We start from the raw sequence: 25,085 nt of genomic DNA on the forward strand, positions 1-25,085 counted from the left end.
TCTGTTAGTGTACAGTGTGGGCAGTTTAATACGTGATATCTTATTCTCATCTGCAGTCCCTGGTATAGTTAGAGTGTGTGTGTGTGTGTGTGTGTGTGTGTGTGTGTGTGTGTGTGTGTGTGTGTGTGTGTGTGTGTGTGTGTGTGTGTGTGTGTGTGCTTGCATGTGCTTGTGTGTAGATAGGAGAGTGGATTGTTTGACAGAGTTAGAGGGCCATTGCGTGCCGTCACCAGACTCTGTCCAGCAGCGTGCCGTCACCAGACTCTGTCCAGCAGCGTGCCGTCACCAGACTCTGTCCAGCAGCGTGCCGTCACCAGACTCTGTCCAGCAGCGTGCCGTCACCAGACTCTGTCCAGCAGCGTGCCGTCACCAGACTCTGTCCAGCAGCGTGCCGTCACCAGACTCTGTCCAGCAGCGTGCCGTCACCAGACTCTGTCCAGCAGCGTGCCACGTGGGGTGCCACTGGGTAGGAGAGAATACCCCAACACAGCACTTTTCATTTTCTATGGGTTTGGCAGAGAAAACACGGAAGCTGACGAGGGCAAACACAAACGTGCAAGTCCACTCACAGACACACACACAGCAGCAGCACTTAGAAAGGGCGGGAATTCAGCTGACATGCCTGCTTCTAAAGAGAGCCTCCTTGTCCTGTATTACAGTTGGGTTCAAATACTATTTGAAATCTTTCAGCATTTGCTTTAGTCTGCCTGGAGTGCCAGATGAGCAGGGTTTGCAGTTTTACGACAACTCTATTGGGTTCATAGCATCATGCAAGCTCAATCAATCCCTTTTCAAGTATTTGGTTTCATAGCACTATGCAAGCTCAATCAATCCCATTTCAAGGTCAGCTATGCATCCAGTGTGTCAGTGCTGGTAAGGTGAGAGAGACGGACGGAACATGAACCAGTGCTGTATGCAGAACAGTCAGAATGAGTCTGAATAAGGACCAGTGTTGAAAATACACAGGTGGGCGTGTCACAGGAGAGACCAGAGCAGAGAGCAGAACCGAGAGCAGAACAGAGCAGAAGAGATAATAGAACAGAGAGCAGAACAGAGCAGAAGAGATAATAGAACAGAGCAGAACAGAGAACAGAACAGAACATAGAACAGAGCAGGATGGAGCAGAGAGCAGAACAGAGCAGAACAGAGAGCAGAACAGAGCAGAACAGAGAAGAACAGAGCAGAACAGAGAGCAGAACAGAGCAGAACAGAACATAGAGCAAAACAGAGAGCAGAACAGAGGAGAACAGAGAGCAGAACAGAACAGAGCAGAGAACAGAGCAGAGAGCAGAACAGAGAGCAGAACAGAGCAGAACAGAGCAGAACAGAGGAGAGCAGAGAGCAGAACAGAGCAGAGAGCAGAACAGAACAGAGCAGAACAGAGAGCAGAACAGAGCAGAACAGAGCAGAGCAGAGAACAGAACAGAGCAGAACAGAGCAGAGAGCAGAACAGAACAGAGCAGAACAGAACAGAGAGCAGAACATAGAGCAGAACAGAGAGCAGAACAGAGAGCAGAGCAGAACAGAGAGCAGAACAGAGAGCAGAACAGAACAGAACAGAGAGCAGAACATAGAGCAGAACAGAGAGCAGAACAGAGAGCAGAGCAGAACAGAGAGCAGAACAGAGAGCAGAACAGAACAGAGCAGAGAGCAGAACAGAACAGAGCAGAACAGAACAGAGCAGAACAGAGAGCAGAACAGATTAGAGAGCAGAACATAGAGCAGAACAGAGAGCAGAACGGAGAACAGAGCAGAACAGAGAGCAGAACAGAGAGCAGAACGGAGAACAGAGCAGAGAGCAGAACAGAGAGCAGAATGGAGAACAGAGCAGAGCAGAACAGAGAGCAGAACAGAGCAGAGCAGAACAGAGAGCAGAACAGAACAGAGCAGAACAGAGAGCAGAACAGAGCAGAACAGAGAGCAGAACGGAGAACAGAACAGAGAGCAGAACAGAACAGAGCAGAACAGAGAGCAGAACAGAGGAGAACAGAGCAGAACAGAGCAGAACAGAGAGCAGAACAGAGGAGAACAGAGCAGAACAGAGAGCAGAACAGATCAGAACAGAGCAGAACAGAGAGCAGATCAGAGGAGAACAGAACAGAACAGAGAACAGAGCAGAACAGAACAGAACAGAACAGAGAGCAGAACAGAGGAGAACAGAGCAGAACAGAGAGCAGAACAGAGAACAGAGCAGAACAGAGAGCAGAACAGAGAGCAGAACAGAGAGCAGAACAGAGCAGAACAGAGAGCAGAACAGAGCAGAACAGAGAGCAGAACAGAGGAGAACAGAGCAGAACAGAGAGCAGAACAGAGGAGAACAGAGCAGAACAGAGAGCAGAACAGAGGAGAGCAGAACAGAGCAGAACAGAGCAGAACAGAGGAGAACAGAGCAGAACAGAGCAGAACAGAGGAGAACAGAGAACAGAGAGCAGAACAGAGCAGAACAGGGAACAGAGAGCAGAACAGAGCAGAACAGAGGAGAACAGAACAGAGCAGAACAGAGAGCAGAACAGAGCAGAACAGAGAGCAGAACAGAGGAGAGCAGAGAGCAGAACAGAACAGAACAGAACAGAACAGAGCAGAACAGAGAGCAGAACAGAACAGAGCAGAGAGCAGAACAGAGCAGAACATAGAGCAGAACAGAACAGAGCAGAGAGCAGAACAGAACAGAGCAGAACAGAACAGAGAGCAGAACATAGAGCAGAACAGAGAGCAGAACAGAGAGCAGAACAGAGAGCAGAACAGGACAGAGCAGAGAGCAGAACAGGACAGAGCAGAGAGCAGAACAGAGCAGAACAGAGAGCAGAACAGGACAGAGCAGAGAGCAGAACAGAACAGAGCAGAACAGAGAGCAGAACAGAACAGAGCAGAACAGAACAGAGAGCAGAACAGATTAGAGAGCAGAACAAAGAGCAGAACAGAGAGCAGAACAGGACAGAGCAGAGAGCAGAACAGAACAGAGCAGAACAGAGAGCAGAACAGAACAGAACAGAACAGAGAGCAGAACAGATTAGAGAGCAGAACATAGAGCAGAACAGAGAGCAGAACGGAGAACAGAGCAGAACAGAGAGCAGAACAGAGAGCAGAACAGAGAGCAGAACGGAGAACAGAGCAGAGAGCAGAACAGAGAGCAGAACAGAGAGCAGAACAGAGAGCAGAACGGAGAGCAGAATGGAGAACAGAGCAGAACAGAGAGCAGAACAGAGCAGAGCAGAACAGAGAGCAGAACAGAGAGCAGAACAGAACAGAGCAGAACAGAGAGCAGAACGGAGAAAAGAGCAGAACAGAGAGCAGAACAGAGAGCAGAACAGAACAGAGCAGAGCAGGGAGCAGAACAGAGAGCAGAACAGAACAGAACAGAGCAGGGAGCAGAACAGGGAGCAGAACAGAGAGCAGAACAGAGAGCAGAACAGAACAGAGCAGAGCAGGGAGCAGAACAGGGAGCAGAACAGAGAGCAGAACAGAGAGCAGAACAGAGAGCAGAACGGAGAACAGAGCAGAACAGAACAGAGAGCAGAACGGAGAACAGAGCAGAACAGAACAGAACAGAGAGCAGAACAGAGGAGAAAAGAGCAGAACAGAGAGCAGAACAGGACAGAGCAGAGACCAGAACAGAACAGAGCAGAACAGAGAGCAGAACAGAACAGAGCAGAACAGAACAGAGAGCAGAACAGATTAGAGAGCAGAACATAGAGCAGAACAGAGAGCAGAACAGAGAGCAGAACAGGACAGAGCAGAGAGCAGAACAGAACAGAGCAGAACAGAGAGCAGAACAGAACAGAGCAGAACAGAACAGAGAGCAGAACAGATTAGAGAGCAGAACATAGAGCAGAACAGAGAGCAGAACGGAGAACAGAGCAGAACAGAGAGCAGAACAGAGAGCAGAACAGAGAGCAGAACGGAGAACAGAGCAGAGAGCAGAACGGAGAGCAGAATGGAGAACAGAGCAGAACAGAGAGCAGAACAGAGCAGAGCAGAACAGAGAGCAGAACAGAGCAGAGCAGAACAGAGAGCAGAACAGAGAGCAGAACAGAACAGAACAGAGCAGAACAGGGAGCAGAACAGAGAGCAGAACAGAGAGCAGAACAGAGAGCAGAACGGAGAACAGAGCAGAACAGAACAGAGAGCAGAACGGAGAACAGAGCAGAACAGAACAGAACGGAGAGCAGAACAGAGGAGAAAAGAGCAGAACAGAGAGCAGAACAGAGAGCAGAACAGAGAACAGAGCAGAACAGAGCAGAACAGAGCAGAACAGAGAGCAGAACAGAGAGCAGAACAGAGAGCAGAACAGAGCAGAACAGAGAGGAGAACAGAGCAGAACAGAGAGCAGAACAGAGCAGAACAGAGCAGAACAGAGAGCAGAACAGAGGAGAAAAGAGCAGAACAGATCAGAACAGAGCAGAACAGAGAGCAGATCAGAGGAGAACAGAACAGAACAGAACAGAGCAGAACAGAGAACAGAACAGAGAGCAGAACAGAGAGCAGAACAGAGAGCAGAACAGAACAGAGCAGAGCAGAGAACAGAACAGAGCAGAACATAGAGCAGAACGGAGAGCAGAACAGAGCAGAACAGAGAGCAGAACAGAGAGCAGAACAGAACAGAGCAGAGCAGAGAACAGAACAGAGCAGAACATAGAGCAGAACAGAGCAGAGAGCAGAACAGAACAGAGCAGAACAGAGAGCAGAACAGAACAGAGAGCAGGACATAGAGCAGAACAGAGAGCAGAACAGAGAGCAGAGCAGAACAGAGCAGAACTGTGAGCAGAACAGAGAGCAGAACAGAGAGCAGAACAGAACAGAGCAGAGAGCAGAACAGAACAGAGCAGAACAGATTAGAGAGCAGAACATAGAGCAGAACAGAGAGCAGAACGGAGAACAGAGCAGAACAGAGAGCAGAACAGAGAGCAGAACGGAGAACAGAGCAGAGAGCAGAACAGAGAGCAGAATGGAGAACAGAGCAGAGCAGAACAGAGAGCAGAACAGAGCAGAGCAGAACAGAGAGCAGAACAGAGCAGAGCAGAACAGAGAGCAGAACAGAACAGAGCAGAGAGCAGAACAGAGAGCAGAACAGAACAGAGCAGAACAGAGAGCAGAACAGAGCAGAACAGGGAGCAGAACAGAGAGCAGAACAGAGAGCAGAACGGAGAACAGAACAGAGAGCAGAACAGAACAGAGAGCAGAACAGAGCAGAACAGAGGAGAACAGAGCAGAACAGAGAGCAGAACAGATCAGAACAGAGCAGAACAGAGAGCAGATCAGAGGAGAACAGAACAGAACAGAGAGCAGAACAGAGCAGAACAGAGAACAGAGCAGAACAGAACAGAACAGAGAGCAGAACAGAGGAGAACAGAGCAGAACAGAGAGCAGAACAGAGAACAGAGCAGAGAACAGAGCAGAACAGAGAGCAGAACAGAGAGCAGAACAGAGAGCAGAACAGAGCAGAACAGAGAGCAGAACAGAGCAGAACAGAGAGCAGAACAGAGGAGAACAGAGCAGAACAGAGAGCAGAACAGAGGAGAACAGAGCAGAACAGAGGAGAACAGAGCAGAACAGAGAGCAGAACAGAGGAGAGCAGAACAGAGCAGAACAGAGCAGAACAGAGCAGAACAGAGGAGAACAGAGAACAGAGAGCAGAACAGGGAACAGAGAGCAGAACAGAGCAGAACAGAGCAGAACAGAGGAGAACAGAACAGAGCAGAACAGAGAGCAGAACAGAGCAGAACAGAGAGCAGAACAGAGGAGAGCAGAGAGCAGAACAGAGCAGAGAGCAGAACAGAACAGAACAGAACAGAGCAGAACAGAGAGCAGAACAGAACAGAGCAGAGAGCAGAACAGAGCAGAACATAGAGCAGAACAGAACAGAGCAGAGAGCAGAACAGAACAGAGCAGAACAGAACAGAGAGCAGAACATAGAGCAGAACAGAGAGCAGAACAGAGAGCAGAACAGAGAGCAGAACAGGACAGAGCAGAGAGCAGAACAGAGAGCAGAACAGGACAGAGCAGAGAGCAGAACAGAGCAGAACAGAGAGCAGAACAGGACAGAGCAGAGAGCAGAACAGAAGAGAGCAGAACAGAGCAGAACAGAACAGAGAGCAGAACAGATTAGAGAGCAGAACATAGAGCAGAACAGAGAGCAGAACAGAGAGCAGAACAGGACAGAGCAGAGAGCAGAACAGAACAGAGCAGAACAGAACAGAGAGCAGAACAGATTAGAGAGCAGAACATAGAGCAGAACAGAGAGCAGAACGGAGAACAGAGCAGAACAGAGAGCAGAACAGAGAGCAGAACAGAGAGCAGAACGGAGAACAGAGCAGAGAGCAGAACAGAGAGCAGTACAGAGAGCAGAACAGAGAGCAGAACGGAGAGCAGAATGGAGAACAGAGCAGAACAGAGAGCAGAACAGAGCAGAGCAGAACAGAGAGCAGAACAGAACAGAGCAGAACAGAGAGCAGAACGGAGAACAGAGCAGAACAGAGAGCAGAACAGAGAGCAGAACAGAACAGAGCAGAGCAGGGAGCAGAACAGAGAGCAGAACAGAGAGCAGAACAGAACAGAACAGAGCAGAACAGGGAGCAGAACAGAGAGCAGAACAGAGAGCAGAACAGAGAGCAGAACGGAGAACAGAGCAGAACAGAACAGAGAGCAGAACGGAGAACAGAGCAGAACAGAACAGAGAGCAGAACAGAGGAGAAAAGAGCAGAACAGAGAGCAGAACAGAGGAGAACAGAGCAGAACAGAGAGCAGAACAGATCAGAACAGAGCAGAACAGAGCAGAACAGAACAGAGCAGAACAGAGCAGAACAGAGAACAGAACAGAGAGCAGAACAGAGAGCAGAACAGAGCAGAACAGAGAGGAGAACAGAGCAGAACAGAGAGCAGAACAGAGGAGAACAGAGGAGAACAGAGCAGAACAGAGCAGAACAGAGGAGAACAGAGCAGAACAGAGCAGAACAGAGAGCAGAACAGAGGAGAACAGAGCAGAACAGAGAGCAGAACAGAGGAGAACAGAGCAGAACAGAGGAGAACAGAGCAGAACAGAGAGCAGAACAGAGGAGAGCAGAACAGAGCAGAACAGAGCAGAACAGAGCAGAACAGAGGAGAACAGAGAACAGAGAGCAGAACAGGGAACAGAGAGCAGAACAGAGCAGAACAGAGCAGAACAGAGGAGAACAGAACAGAGCAGAACAGAGAGCAGAACAGAGCAGAACAGAGAGCAGAACAGAGGAGAGCAGAGAGCAGAACAGAGCAGAGAGCAGAACAGAACAGAACAGAACAGAGCAGAACAGAGAGCAGAACAGAGAGCAGAACAGAACAGAGCAGAGAGCAGAACAGAGCAGAACATAGAGCAGAACAGAACAGAGCAGAGAGCAGAACAGAACAGAGCAGAACAGAACAGAGAGCAGAACAGAGCAGAGCAGAACAGAGAGCAGAACAGAGCAGAGCAGAACAGAGAGCAGAACAGAACAGAGCAGAGAGCAGAACAGAGAGCAGAACAGAACAGAGCAGAACAGAGAGCAGAACAGAGCAGAACAGGGAGCAGAACAGAGAGCAGAACAGAGAGCAGAACGGAGAACAGAACAGAGAGCAGAACAGAACAGAGAGCAGAACAGAGCAGAACAGAGGAGAACAGAGCAGAACAGAGAGCAGAACAGATCAGAACAGAGCAGAACAGAGAGCAGATCAGAGGAGAACAGAACAGAACAGAGAGCAGAACAGAGCAGAACAGAGAACAGAGCAGAACAGAACAGAACAGAGAGCAGAACAGAGGAGAACAGAGCAGAACAGAGAGCAGAACAGAGAACAGAGCAGAGAACAGAGCAGAACAGAGAGCAGAACAGAGAGCAGAACAGAGAGCAGAACAGAGCAGAACAGAGAGCAGAACAGAGCAGAACAGAGAGCAGAACAGAGGAGAACAGAGCAGAACAGAGAGCAGAACAGAGGAGAACAGAGCAGAACAGAGGAGAACAGAGCAGAACAGAGAGCAGAACAGAGGAGAGCAGAACAGAGCAGAACAGAGCAGAACAGAGCAGAACAGAGGAGAACAGAGAACAGAGAGCAGAACAGGGAACAGAGAGCAGAACAGAGCAGAACAGAGCAGAACAGAGGAGAACAGAACAGAGCAGAACAGAGAGCAGAACAGAGCAGAACAGAGAGCAGAACAGAGGAGAGCAGAGAGCAGAACAGAGCAGAGAGCAGAACAGAACAGAACAGAACAGAGCAGAACAGAGAGCAGAACAGAGAGCAGAACAGAACAGAGCAGAGAGCAGAACAGAGCAGAACATAGAGCAGAACAGAACAGAGCAGAGAGCAGAACAGAACAGAGCAGAACAGAACAGAGAGCAGAACATAGAGCAGAACAGAGAGCAGAACAGAGAGCAGAACAGAGAGCAGAACAGGACAGAGCAGAGAGCAGAACAGAGAGCAGAACAGGACAGAGCAGAGAGCAGAACAGAGCAGAACAGAGAGCAGAACAGGACAGAGCAGAGAGCAGAACAGAAGAGAGCAGAACAGAGCAGAACAGAACAGAGAGCAGAACAGATTAGAGAGCAGAACATAGAGCAGAACAGAGAGCAGAACAGAGAGCAGAACAGGACAGAGCAGAGAGCAGAACAGAACAGAGCAGAACAGAACAGAGAGCAGAACAGATTAGAGAGCAGAACATAGAGCAGAACAGAGAGCAGAACGGAGAACAGAGCAGAACAGAGAGCAGAACAGAGAGCAGAACAGAGAGCAGAACGGAGAACAGAGCAGAGAGCAGAACAGAGAGCAGTACAGAGAGCAGAACAGAGAGCAGAACGGAGAGCAGAATGGAGAACAGAGCAGAACAGAGAGCAGAACAGAGCAGAGCAGAACAGAGAGCAGAACAGAACAGAGCAGAACAGAGAGCAGAACGGAGAACAGAGCAGAACAGAGAGCAGAACAGAGAGCAGAACAGAACAGAGCAGAGCAGGGAGCAGAACAGAGAGCAGAACAGAGAGCAGAACAGAACAGAACAGAGCAGAACAGGGAGCAGAACAGAGAGCAGAACAGAGAGCAGAACAGAGAGCAGAACGGAGAACAGAGCAGAACAGAACAGAGAGCAGAACGGAGAACAGAGCAGAACAGAACAGAGAGCAGAACAGAGGAGAAAAGAGCAGAACAGAGAGCAGAACAGAGGAGAACAGAGCAGAACAGAGAGCAGAACAGATCAGAACAGAGCAGAACAGAGCAGAACAGAACAGAGCAGAACAGAGCAGAACAGAGAACAGAACAGAGAGCAGAACAGAGAGCAGAACAGAGCAGAACAGAGAGGAGAACAGAGCAGAACAGAGAGCAGAACAGAGGAGAACAGAGGAGAACAGAGCAGAACAGAGCAGAACAGAGGAGAACAGAGCAGAACAGAGCAGAACAGAGGAGAACAGAGGAGAACAGAGAACAGAGAGCAGAACAGAGCAGAACAGGGAACAGAGAGCAGAACAGAGCAGAACAGAGGAGAACAGAGCAGAACAGAGCAGAACAGAGCAGAACAGAGCAGAACAGAGGAGAACAGAGAGCAGAACAGAGCAGAACAGGGAACAGAGAGCAGAACAGAGCAGAACAGAGGAGAACAGAGAGCAGAACAGAACATAGCAGAGCAGCACACTACTGCATGTTGAACTCGCCTGTGTCTATTGCGGGGGGCAAACTATTTTACAGCATTTAATTGAAATAACAAATGCAACATATCATCATCATCAGGAAAATGTATTTCTCACGGATTTTGATCCAGGAGAGTGTGGCTTGCTGTGCTATGACCCTTTCCTCAGGATGTGAACTGTTGGACTCTCAATCGTGTCAAAGACGGATGATGAGTTGCCCATAAAACATAAAAGCTTCCGTTTGTACATACCGGTAGGTAGTATAAATCAAAAATAGGGTTAGTTTATTACAGAGTACTTGCTTAAGTCTGCCAGACTGGAAATCAGACCGTTTTTTTATTATTATTATTAAAGTGGGTCAGTGAACTACACACCCTCAGGAGGGAGGGGGGTTCAGGTGGGTGAGGAGGGGGGGGGGACTCGGAGGAGAGTCCGTCTGGGAGACTAACAGAGAGACACATACAGAGACACAGAGAGACACATAGAGAAAGAGAGACAGACAGGAACAGAGAGACAGTGAGACAGACACACAGAGAAACAAAGAGACAGAAACACAGAGAGGCAGAGAGACTACATAGCCTACACTGTGTAGCTACAGTACAAACAGCCAATATAGTCTACACTGGGTAACTACAGTACAAACACTCTATATAGCCTACACTGTGTAGCTACAGTACAAACTGTCAATATAGTCTACACTGGGTAACTACAGTACAAACACTCTATATAGTCTACACTGGGTAACTACAGTACAAACACTCTATATAGTCTACACTGGGTAAATACAGTACAAACACTCTATATAGTCTACACTGGGTAACTACAGTACAAAAACTCTATATAGTCTACACTGGGTAAATACAGTACAAACACTCTATATAGTCTACACTGGGTAACTACAGTACAAACACTCTTTATAGTCTACACTGCGTAACTACAGTACAAACACTCTATATAGTCTACACTGGGTAAATACTAACACTCTATATAGCCTACACTGGGTAAATACAAACACTCTATATAGCCTACACTGGGTAAATACTAACACTCTATATAGTCTACACTGGGTAAATACTAACACTCTATATAGTCTACACTGGGTAAATACTAACACTCTATATAGCCTACACTGGGTAAATACTAACACTCTATATAGTCTACACTGGGTAACTACAGTACAAACACTCTATATAGTCTACACTGGGTAAATACAGTACAAACACTCTATATAGTCTACACTGGGTAACTACAGTACAAACACTCTATATAGTCTACACTGGGTAACTACAGTACAAACACTCTATATAGTCTACACTGGGTAACTACAGTACAAACACTCTATATAGTCTACACTGGGTAAATACTAACACTCTATATAGCCTAAACTGGGTAAATACTAACACTCTATATAGTCTACACTGGGTAAATACTAACACTCTATATGGTCTACACTGGGTAAATACTAACACTCTATATAGCCTACACTGGGTAAATACTAACACTCTATATAGTCTACACTGGGTAAATACTAACACTCTATATCTCCTACACTGGGTAAATACTAACACTCTATATAGCCTACACTGGGTAAATACTAACACTCTATATAGTCTACACTGGGTAAATACTAACACTCTATATCTCCCACACTGGGTAAATACTAACACTCTATATAGTCTACACTGGGTAAATACTAACACTCTATATAGTCTACACTGGGTAAATAATAACACTCTATATAGTCTACACTGGGTAAATACTAACACTCTATATAGCCTACACTGGGTAAATACTAACACTCTATATAGCCTGCACTGGGTAACTACAATACTAACACTCTATATAGCCTGCGCTGAGTAAATACTAACACTCTATATAGCCTACACTGGGTAACTACAATACAAATACTCTATACAGTCTACACTGGGTAACTACAATACAAACACTCTGTATAGTCTACACTGGGTAACTACAGTACAAACACTCTATATAGTCTACACTGGGTAACTACAGTACAAACACTCTATATAGTCTACACTGGGTAAATACTAACACTCTATATAGCCTAAACTGGGTAAATACTAACACTCTATATAGTCTACACTGGGTAAATACTAACACTCTATATAGTCTACACTGGGTAAATACTAACACTCTATATAGCCTACACTGGGTAAATACTAACACTCTATATAGTCTACACTGGGTAAATACTAACACTCTATATCTCCTACACTGGGTAAATACTAACACTCTATATAGCCTACACTGTGTAGCTACAGTACAAACTGTCAATATAGTCTACACTGGGTAACTACAGTACAAACACTCTATATAGTCTACACTGGGCACCTACAGTACAAACACTCTATATAGTATACACTGGGTAAATACAGTACAAACACTCTATATAGTCTACACTGGGTAACTACAGTACAAACACTCTATATAGTCTACTCTGGGTAAATACAGTACAAACACTCTATATAGTCTACACTGGGTAACTACAGTACAAACACTCTATATAGTCTACACTGGGTAACTACAGTACAAACACTCTATATAGTCTACACTGGGTAACTACAGTACAAACACTCTATATAGTCTACACTGGGTAAATACTAACACTCTATATAGCCTACACTGGGTAAATACTAACACTCTATATAGCCTACACTGGGTAAATACTAACACTCTATATAGTCTACACTGGGTAAATACTAACACTCTATATCTCCTACACTGGGTAAATACTAACACTCTATATAGCCTACACTGGGTAAATACTAACACTCTATATAGTCTACACTGGGTAAATACTAACACTCTATATCTCCCACACTGGGTAAATACTAACACTCTATATAGTCTACACTGGGTAAATACTAACACTCTATATAGTCTACACTGGGTAAATAATAACACTCTATATAGTCTACACTGGGTAAATACTAACACTCTATATAGCCTACACTGGGTAAATACTAACACTCTATATAGCCTGCACTGGGTAACTACAATACTAACACTCTATATAGCCTGCGCTGAGTAAATACTAACACTCTATATAGCCTACACTGGGTAACTACAATACAAATACTCTATACAGTCTACACTGGGTAACTACAATACAAACACTCTATATAGTCTACACTGGGTAACTACAGTACAAACACTCTATATAGTCTACACTGGGTAAATACTAACACTCTATATAGTCTACACTGGGTAAATACTAACACTCTATATAGCCTACACTGGGTAAATACTAACACTCTATATAGTCTACACTGGGTAAATACTAACACTCTATATCTCCTACACTGGGTAAATACTAACACTCTATATAGTCTACACTGGGTAAATACTAACACTCTATATAGCCTACACTGGGTAAATACTAACACTCTATATAGTCTACACTGGGTAAATACAGTACAAACACTCTATATAGTCTACACTGGGTAACTACAGTACAAACACTCTATATAGTCTACACTGGGTAAATACAGTACAAACACTCTATATAGTCTACACTGGGTAACTACAGTACAAAAACTCTATATAGTCTACACTGGGTAAATACAGTACAAACACTCTATATAGTCTACACTGGGTAACTACAGTACAAACACTCTATATAGTCTACACTGCGTAACTACAGTACAAACACTCTATATAGTCTACACTGGGTAAATACTAACACTCTATATAGCCTACACTGGGTAAATACAAACACTCTATATAGCCTACACTGGGTAAATACTAACACTCTATATAGTCTACACTGGGTAAATACTAACACTCTATATAGTCTACACTGGGTAAATACTAACACTCTATATAGCCTACACTGGGTAAATACTAACACTCTATATAGTCTACACTGGGTAACTACAGTACAAACACTCTATATAGTCTACACTGGGTAAATACAGTACAAACACTCTATATAGTCTACACTGGGTAACTACAGTACAAACACTCTATATAGTCTACACTGGGTAACTACAGTACAAACACTCTATATAGTCTACACTGGGTAACTACAGTACAAACACTCTATATAGTCTACACTGGGCAAATACTAACACTCTATATAGCCTAAACTGGGTAAATACTAACACTCTATATAGTCTACACTGGGTAAATACTAACACTCTATATGGTCTACACTGGGTAAATACTAACACTCTATATAGCCTACACTGGGTAAATACTAACACTCTATATAGTCTACACTGGGTAAATACTAACACTCTATATCTCCTACACTGGGTAAATACTAACACTCTATATAGCCTACACTGGGTAAATACTAACACTCTATATAGTCTACACTGGGTAAATACTAACACTCTATATCTCCCACACTGGGTAAATACTAACACTCTATATAGTCTACACTGGGTAAATACTAACACTCTATATAGTCTACACTGGGTAAATAATAACACTCTATATAGTCTACACTGGGTAAATACTAACACTCTATATAGCCTACACTGGGTAAATACTAACACTCTATATAGCCTGCACTGGGTAACTACAATACTAACACTCTATATAGCCTGCGCTGAGTAAATACTAACACTCTATATAGCCTACACTGGGTAACTACAATACAAATACTCTATACAGTCTACACTGGGTAACTACAATACAAACACTCTGTATAGTCTACACTGGGTAACTACAGTACAAACACTCTATATAGTCTACACTGGGTAACTACAGTACAAACACTCTATATAGTCTACACTGGGTAAATACTAACACTCTATATAGCCTAAACTGGGTAAATACTAACACTCTATATAGTCTACACTGGGTAAATACTAACACTCTATATAGTCTACACTGGGTAAATACTAACACTCTATATAGTCTACACTGGGTAACTACAGTACAAACACTCTATATAGTCTACACTGGGTAAATACTAACACTCTATATAGCCTAAACTGGGTAAATACTAACACTCTATATAGTCTACACTGGGTAAATACTAACACTCTATATAGTCTACACTGGGTAAATACTAACACTCTATATAGTCTACACTGGGTAAATACTAACACTCTATATAGTCTACACTGGGTAAATACTAACACTCTATATAGTCTACACTGGGTAAATACTAACACTCTATATCTCCTACACTGGGTAAATACTAACACTCTATATAGCCTACACTGTGTAGCTACAGTACAAACTGTCAATATAGTCTACACTGGGTAACTACAGTACAAACACTCTATATAGTCTACACTGGGCACCTACAGTACAAACACTCTATATAGTATACACTGGGTAAATACAGTACAAACACTCTATATAGTCTACACTGGGTAACTACAGTACAAACACTCTATATAGTCTACTCTGGGTAAATACAGTACAAACACTCTATATAGTCTACACTGGGTAACTACAGTACAAACACTCTATATAGTCTACACTGGGTAACTACAGTACAAACACTCTATATAGTCTACACTGGGTAACTACAGTACAAACACTCTATATAGTCTACACTGGGTAAATACTAACACTCTATATAGCCTACACTGGGTAAATACTAACACTCTATATAGCCTACACTGGGTAAATACTAACACTCTATATAGTCTACACTGGGTAAATACTAACACTCTATATCTCCTACACTGGGTAAATACTAACACTCTATATAGCCTACACTGGGTAAATACTAACACTCTATATAGTCTACACTGGGTAAATACTAACACTCTATATCTCCCACACTGGGTAAATACTAACACTCTATATAGTCTACACTGGGTAAATACTAACACTCTATATAGTCTACACTGGGTAAATAATAACACTCTATATAGTCTACACTGGGTAAATACTAACACTCTATATAGCCTACACTGGGTAAATACTAACACTCTATATAGCCTGCACTGGGTAACTACAATACTAACACTCTATATAGCCTGCGCTGAGTAAATACTAACACTCTATATAGCCTACACTGGGTAACTACAATACAAATACTCTATACAGTCTACACTGGGTAACTACAATACAAACACTCTATATAGTCTACACTGGGTAACTACAGTACAAACACTCTATATAGTCTACACTGGGTAAATACTAACACTCTATATAGTCTACACTGGGTAAATACTAACACTCTATATAGCCTACACTGGGTAAATACTAACACTCTATATAGTCTACACTGGGTAAATACTAACACTCTATATCTCCTACACTGGGTAAATACTAACACTCTATATAGTCTACACTGGGTAAATACTAACACTCTATATAGCCTACACTGGGTAAATACTAACACTCTATATAGTCTACACTGGGTAAATACAGTACAAACACTCTATATAGTCTACACTGGGTAACTACAGTACAAACACTCTATATAGTCTACACTGGGTAACTACAGTACAAACACTCTATATAGTCTACACTGGGTAAATACTAACACTCTATATAGCCTACACTGGGTAAATACTAACACTCTATATAGCCTACACTGGGTAAATACTAACACTCTATATAGTCTACACTGGGTAAATACTAACACTCTATATAGTCTACACTGGGTAAATACTAACACTCTATATAGCCTACACTGGGTAAATACTAACACTCTATATAGTCTACACTGGGTAAATACTAACACTCTATATAGTCTACACTGGGTAAGTACTAACACTCTATATAGCCTACACTGGGTAACTACAATACAAATACTCTATACAGTCTACACTGGGTAACTACAATACAAACACTCTATATGGCCTACACTGGGTAAATACTAACACTCTATATAGCCTACACTGGGTAATTACTAACACTCTATATAGCCTAAACTGGGTAAATACTAACACTCAACATAGACTACTGTCACGTCCTGAACAGTATAAGGGGTTATTTGTTATTGTAGTTTGGTCAGGACGTGGCAGGGGTGTGTTTGTTTTGTGTTGTCGGGGTTTTTGGGTAGTGTTATATGTTTTCTATTTCTATGTTCTATTTTCTAGTTATTCAATTTCTATGTTTAGTTTATTGTTTTGACCTTCAATTGGAGACAGCTGTTCCTCGTTGCCTCTAATTGAAGGTCCTATTTAGTAGGGGTGTATTTCATGGGGTTTTTGGTGGGTAGTTGTTTCTTGTTTAGCTATGTGCCTGACAGGACTGTTTTCGTCGTTCTTTTTGTTCAGTGTTCATTTATTTAATAAAGAAGAAAATGAGCATTCACGTATCCGCTGCATTTTGGTCGAATTCCTACGACGACCGTGACAACTACACTGGGTAAACACTAACACTATATATAGCCTACACTGGGTAACTACAGTACAAACACTCTATATAGTCTACACTGGGTAAATACTAACACTCTATATAACCTACACTGGGTAAATACTAACACTCTATATAGCCTACACTGGGTAAATACTAACACTCTACATAGTCTACACTGGGTAAATACTAACACTCTATATAGACTACACTGGGTAACTACGAACACTCTATATAGCCTACACTGGGTAACTACAGTACAAACACTCTATATAGTCTACACTGGGTAAATACTAACACTCTATATAGTCTAAACTGGGTAAATAATAACACTCTATATAGTCTAAACTGGGTAAATACTAACACTCTATATAGTCTAAACTGGGTAAATACTAACACTCTATATAGTCTACACTGGGTAAATAATAACACTCTATATAGTCTACACTGGGTAAATAATAACACTCTATATAGTCTACACTGGGTAAATACTAACACTCTATATAGTCTACACTGGGTAAATAATAACACTCTATATAGTCTAAACTGGGGAAATACTAACACTCTATATAGTCTAAACTGGGTAAATACTAACACTCTATATAGTCTACACTGGGTAAATAATAACACTCTATATAGTCTAAACTGGGTAAATACTAACACTCTATATAGTCTACACTGGGTAAATAATAACACTCTATATAGTCTACACTGGGTAAATAATAACACTATATAGTCTACACTGGGTAAATACTAACACTCTATATAGTCTACACTGGGTAAATACTAACACTCTATATAGTCTAAACTGGGTAAATAATAACACTCTATATAGTCTAAACTGGGTAAATACTAACACTCTATATAGTCTACACTGGGTAAATAATAACACTCTATATAGTCTACACTGGGTAAATACTAACACTCTATATTATCTAAACTGGGTAAATACTAACACTCTATATAGTCTACACTGGGTAAATAATAACACTCTATATAGTCTACACTGGGTAAATACTAACACTGTATATAGCCTACACTGGGTAAATACTAACACTCTATATAGCCTACACTGGGTAAATAATAACACTCTATATAGTCTACACTGGGTAAATAATAACACTCTATATAGTCTACACTGGGTAAATAATAACACTCTATATAGTCTACACTGGGTAAATAATAACACACTATATTATCTAAACTGGGTAAATACTAACACTCTATATAGTCTAAACTGGGTAAATACTAACACTCTATATAGTCTACACTGGGTAAATAATAACACTCTATATAGTCTACACTGGGTAAATACTAACACTCTATATAGTCTACACTGGGTAAATACTAACACTCTATATAGTCTACACTGGGTAAATACTATCACTATATATAGCCTACAATGGGTATATACAAACACTCTATATAGCCTACACTTTGTAAATACTAACACTCTATATAGTCTACACTGGGTAAATACTAACACTCTATATAGTCTACACTGGGTAAATACTAACACTCTATATAGTCTACACTGGGTAAATACTAACACTCTATATCTCCTACACAGGGTAAATACTAACACTCTTTATAGTCTACACTGGGTAAATACTAACACTCTTTATAGTCTAAACTGGGTAAATACTAACACTATATACTCTACACTGGGTAAATACTAACACTCTATATCTCCTACACTGGGTAAATACTAACACTCTATATAGCCTACACTGGGTAAATACTAACACTCTATATAGTATAAACTGGGTAAGTACTAACACTCTATATAGTCTACACTGGGTAAATACTAACACTCTATATCTCCTACACTGGGTAAATACTAACACTCTATATAGTCTAAACTGGGTAAATACTAACACTCTATATAGTCTACACTGGGTAAATAATAACACTCTATATAGTCTACACTGGGTAAATAATAACACTATATATTCTACACTGGGTAAATACTAACACTCTATATAGTCTACACTGGGTAAATACTAACACTCTATGTAGTCTAAACTGGGTAAATAATAACACTCTATATAGTCTACACTGGGTAAATACTAACACTCTATATAGTCTACACTGGGTAAATAATAACACTCTATATAGTCTACACTGGGTAAATACTAACACTCTATATTATCTAAACTGGGTAAATACTAACACTCTATATAGTCTACACTGGGTAAATAATAACACTCTATATAGTCTACACTGGGTAAATACTAACACTCTATATAGCCTACACTGGGTAAATACTAACACTCTATATAGCCTACACTGAGTAAATAATAACACTCTATATAGTCTACACTGGGTAAATAATAACACTCTATATAGTCTACACTGGGTAAATAATAACACTCTATATAGTCTACACTGGGTAAATAATAACACTCTATATTATCTAAACTGGGTAAATACTAACACTCTATATAGTCTAAACTGGGTAAATACTAACACTCTATATAGTCTACACTGGGTAAATAATAACACTCTATATAGTCTACACTGAGTAAATACTAACACTCTATATAGTCTACACTGGGTAAATACTAACACTCTATATAGTCTACACTGGGTAAATACTAACACTATATATAGCCTACAATGGGTAAATACTAACACTCTATATAGTCTACACTGGGTAAATACTAACACTATATATAGCCTACAATGGGTATATACTAACACTCTATATAGCCTACACTGGGTAAATACTAACACTCTATATAGTCTACACTGGGTAAATACTAACACTCTATATAGTCTACACTGGGTAAATACTAACACTCTATATAGTCTACACTGGGTAATTACTAACACTCTATATCTCCTACACAGGGTAAATACTAACACTCTTTATAGTCTAAACTGGGTAAATACTAACACTATATACTCTACACTGGGTAAATACTAACACTCTATATAGCCTACACTGGGTAAATACTAACACTCTATATAGTATAAACTGGGTAAGTACTAACACTCTATATAGTCTACACTGGGTAAATACTAACACTCTATATCTCCTACACTGGGTAAATACTAACACTCTATATAGTCTAAACTGGGTAAATACTAACACTCTATATAGTCTACACTGGGTAAATAATAACACTCTATATAGTCTACACTGGGTAAAAAATAACACTATATATTCTACACTGGGTAAATACTAACACTCTATATAGTCTACACTGGGTAAATACTAACACTCTATGTAGTCTAAACTGGGTAAATAATAACACTCTATATAGTCTACACTGGGTAAATACTAACACTCTATATAGTCTACACTGGGTAAATAATAACACTCTATATAGTCTTCACTGGGTAAATACTAACACTCTATATTATCTAAACTGGGTAAATACTAACACTCTATATAGTCTACACTGGGTAAATAATAACACTCTATATAGTCTACACTGGGTAAATACTAACACTCTATATAGCCTACACTGGGTAAATACTAACACTCTATATAGCCTACACTGGGTAAATAATAACACTCTATATAGTCTACACTGGGTAAATAATAACACTCTATATAGTCTACACTGTGTAAATAATAACACTCTATATAGTCTACACTGGGTAAATAATAACACTCTATATTATCTAAACTGGGTAAATACTAACACTCTATATAGTCTAAACTGGGTAAATACTAACACTCTATATAGTCTACACTGGGTAAATAATAACACTCTATATAGTCTACACTGGGTAAATACTAACACTCTATGTAGTCTACACTGGGTAAATACTAACACTCTATATAGTCTACACTGGGTAAATACTAACACTATATATAGCCTACAATGGGTATATACTAACACTCTATATAGTCTACACTGGGTAAATACTAACACTCTATATAGTCTACACTGGGTAAATACTAACACTCTATATAGTCTACACTGGGTAAATACTAACACTCTATATCTCCTACACAGGGTAAATACTAACACTCTTTATAGTCTACACTGGGTAAATACTAACACTCTATATAGTCTACACTGGGTAAATACTAACACTATATATAGCCTACAATGGGTATATACTAACACTCTATATAGCCTACACTGGGTAAATACTAACACTCTATATAGTCTACACTGGGTAAATACTAACACTCTATATAGTCTACACTGGGTAAATACTAACACTCTATATAGTCTACACTGGGTAATTACTAACACTCTATATCTCCTACACAGGGTAAATACTAACACTCTTTATAGTCTACACTGGGAAAATACTAACACTCTTTATAGTCTAAACTGGGTAAATACTAACACTATATACTCTACACTGGGTAAATACTAACACTCTATATCTCCTACACTCGGTAAATACTAACACTCTATATAGCCTACACTGGGTAAATACTAACACTCTATATAGTATAAACTGGGTAAGTACTAACACTCTATATAGTCTACACTGGGTAAATACTAACACTCTATATCTCCTACACTGGGTAAATACTAACACTCTATATAGTCTAAACTGGGTAAATACTAACACTCTATATAGTCTACACTGGGTAAATACTAACACTATATATAGTCTACACTGGGTAAATAATAACACTATATATTCTACACTGGGTAAATACTAACACTCTATATAGTCTACACTGGGTAAATACTAACACTCTATGTAGTCTAAACTGGGTAAATAATAACACTCTATATAGTCTACACTGGGTAAATACTAACACTCTATATAGTCTACACTGGGTAAATAATAACACTCTATATAGTCTTCACTGGGTAAATACTAACACTCTATATTATCTAAACTGGGTAAATACTAACACTCTATATAGTCTACACTGGGTAAATAATAACACTCTATATAGTCTACACTGGGTAAATACTAACACTCTATATAGCCTACACTGGGTAAATACTAACACTCTATATAGCCTACACTGGGTAAATAATAACACTCTATATAGTCTACACTGGGTAAATAATAACACTCTATATAGTCTACACTGGGTAAATAATAACACTCTATATAGTCTACACTGGGTAAATAATAACACTCTATATTATCTAAACTGGGTAAATACTAACACTCTATATAGTCTAAACTGGGTAAATACTAACACTCTATATAGTCTACACTGGGTAAATAATAACACTCTATATAGTCTACACTGGGTAAATACTAACACTCTATATAGTCTACACTGGGTAAATACTAACACTCTATATAGTCTACACTGGGTAAATACTAACACTATATATAGCCTACAATGGGTATATACTAACACTCTATATAGCCTACACTGGGTAAATACTAACACTCTATATAGTCTACACTGGGTAAATACTAACACTCTATATAGTCTACACTGGGTAAATACTAACACTCTATATCTCCTACACAGGGTAAATACTAACACTCTTTATAGTCTACACTGGGTAAATACTAACACTCTTTATAGTCTAAACTGGGTAAATACTAACACTATATACTCTACACTGGGTAAATACTAACACTCTATATCTCCTACACTGGGTAAATACTAACACTCTATATAGCCTACACTGGGTAAATACTAACACTCTATATAGCCTACACTGGGTAAATAATAACACTCTATATAGTCTACACTGGGTAAATAATAACACTCTATATAGTCTACACTGGGTAAATAATAACACTCTATATTATCTAAACTGGGTAAATACTAACACTCTATATTATCTAAACTGGGTAAATACTAACACTCTATATAGTCTAAACTGGGTAAATACTAACACTCTATATAGTCTACACTGGGTAAATACTAACACTCTATATAGTCTACACTGGGTAAATACTAACACTATATATAGCCTACAATGGGTAAATACTAACACTCTATATAGTCTACACTGGGTAAATACTAATACTCTATATAGTCTACACTGGGTAAATACTAACACTATATCTCCTACACAGGGTAAATACTAACACTCGTTATAGTCTACACTGGGTAAATACTAAGACTCTTTATAGTCTAAACTGGGTAAATACTAACACTCTATATACTCTACACTGGGTAAATACTAACACTCTATATCTCCTACACTGGGTAAATACTAACACTCTATATAGCTACACTGGGTAAATAATAACACTCTATATAGTCTACACTGGGTAAGTAATAACACTCTATATAGTCTACACTGGGTAAATAATAACACTCTATATAGTCTACACTGGGTAAATAATAACACTCTATATAGTCTACACTGGGTAAATAATAACACTCTATATTATCTAAACTGGGTAAATACTAACACTCTATATAGTCTAAACTGGGTAAATACTAACACTCTATATAGTCTACACTGGGTAAATACTAACACTCTATATAGTCTACACTGGGTAAATACTAACACTCTATATCTCCTACACTGGGTAAATACTAACACTCTATATCTCCTACACTGGGTAAATACTAACACTCTATATAGCCTACACTGGGTAAATAATAACACTCTATATAGTCTACACTCGGTAAGTAATAACACTCTATATAGTCTACACTGGGTAAATAATAACACTCTATATAGTCTACACTGGGTAAATAATAACACTCTATATAGTCTACACTGGGTAAATAATAACACTCTATATAGTCTTCACTCGGTAAGTAATAACACTCTATATAGTCTACACTGGGTAAATAATAACACTCTATATTATCTAAACTGGGTAAATACTAACACTCTATATACTCTACACTGGGTAAATACTAACACTCTATATCTCCTACACTGGGTAAATACTAACACTCTATATTGCCTACACTGGGTAAATAATAACACTCTATATAGTCTACACTGGGTAAGTAATAACACTCTATATAGTCTACACTGGGTAAATAATAACACTCTATATAGTCTACACTGGGTAAATAATAACACTCTATATAGTCTACACTGGGTAAATAATAACACTCTATATCTCCTACAAAGGGTAAATACTAACACTCTATATCTCCTACACTGGGTAAATACTAACACTCTATATAGCCTACACTGGGTAAATACCAACACTCTATATAATCTAAACTGGGTAAATACTAACACTATATATAACCTACACTGTGTAACTACAGTACAAACATTCTATATAGACTACACTGGGTAAATACTAACACTATATATAGCCTACACTGGGTATCTACTAACACTCTTTATAGACTACACTGGGTAACTACTGTACTAACACTCTATATAGTCTACACTGGGTAACTACTGTACTAACACTCTATATAGATGACACTGGGTAACTACTGTACTAACACTCTATATGGTCTACACTGGGTAACTACCATAATAACACTATATAGACCACTCTGGGTAACTACTGTACTTACACTCTATATATCCTACACTGGGTAAATACATCATTATATGCTACCCTGGGTAAATACATAAGAAGTTTGAGTGTCTAGTTTGAGAAACAGACACCTCACAAGTCCTCAACTGGCAGCTTCATTAAATAGGACACCAGTCTCAACGTCAACAGTGAAGAGGCGACTCCAGGATGCTGGCCTTCTAGGCAGAGTTGCAAAGAAAAAGCAATGTCTCAGACTGGCCAGTAAAAATAAAAGATGAAGATGGGTAATAGAACAGACACTGGACAGAGGAACTCTGCCTAGAAGGCCAGCATCCCAGAGTTTTCTTTTCGCTGTTGATGTTGAGACTGGTGTTTTGTGGGTACTATTTAATGAAGCTGCCATTTGAGGACTTGTTTCTTAAAGTAGATACTCTAATGTACTTGTCCTCTTGCTCAGTTGTGCACCGGGGCCTCCCACTCCTCTTTCTATTCTGGTTAGAGCCAGTTTGCGCTGTTCTGTGAAGGGAGTAGTACACAGCGTTGAACAAGATCTTCAGCTTCTTGGCAATTTCTCGCATGGAATAACCTTCATTTCTCAGAACAAGAATAGACTGACGAGTTTCAGAAGAAAGTACTTTGTTTTTGGCAATTTTGAGCCTGTAATCGAACCCACAAATTATGATGCTCCAGATACTCAGCTAGACTAAAGAAGGCCAGTTTTCATCTGTGCTAACATAATTGCAAAAGGGTTTTCTAATGATCAATTAGCCTTTTAAAATGATAAACTTGGATTAGCTAACACAACGT

Source organism: Salmo salar, chromosome ssa15, assembly GCF_905237065.1.
Source record: "Salmo salar chromosome ssa15, Ssal_v3.1, whole genome shotgun sequence".
NCBI lineage: Eukaryota > Metazoa > Chordata > Actinopteri > Salmoniformes > Salmonidae > Salmo > Salmo salar.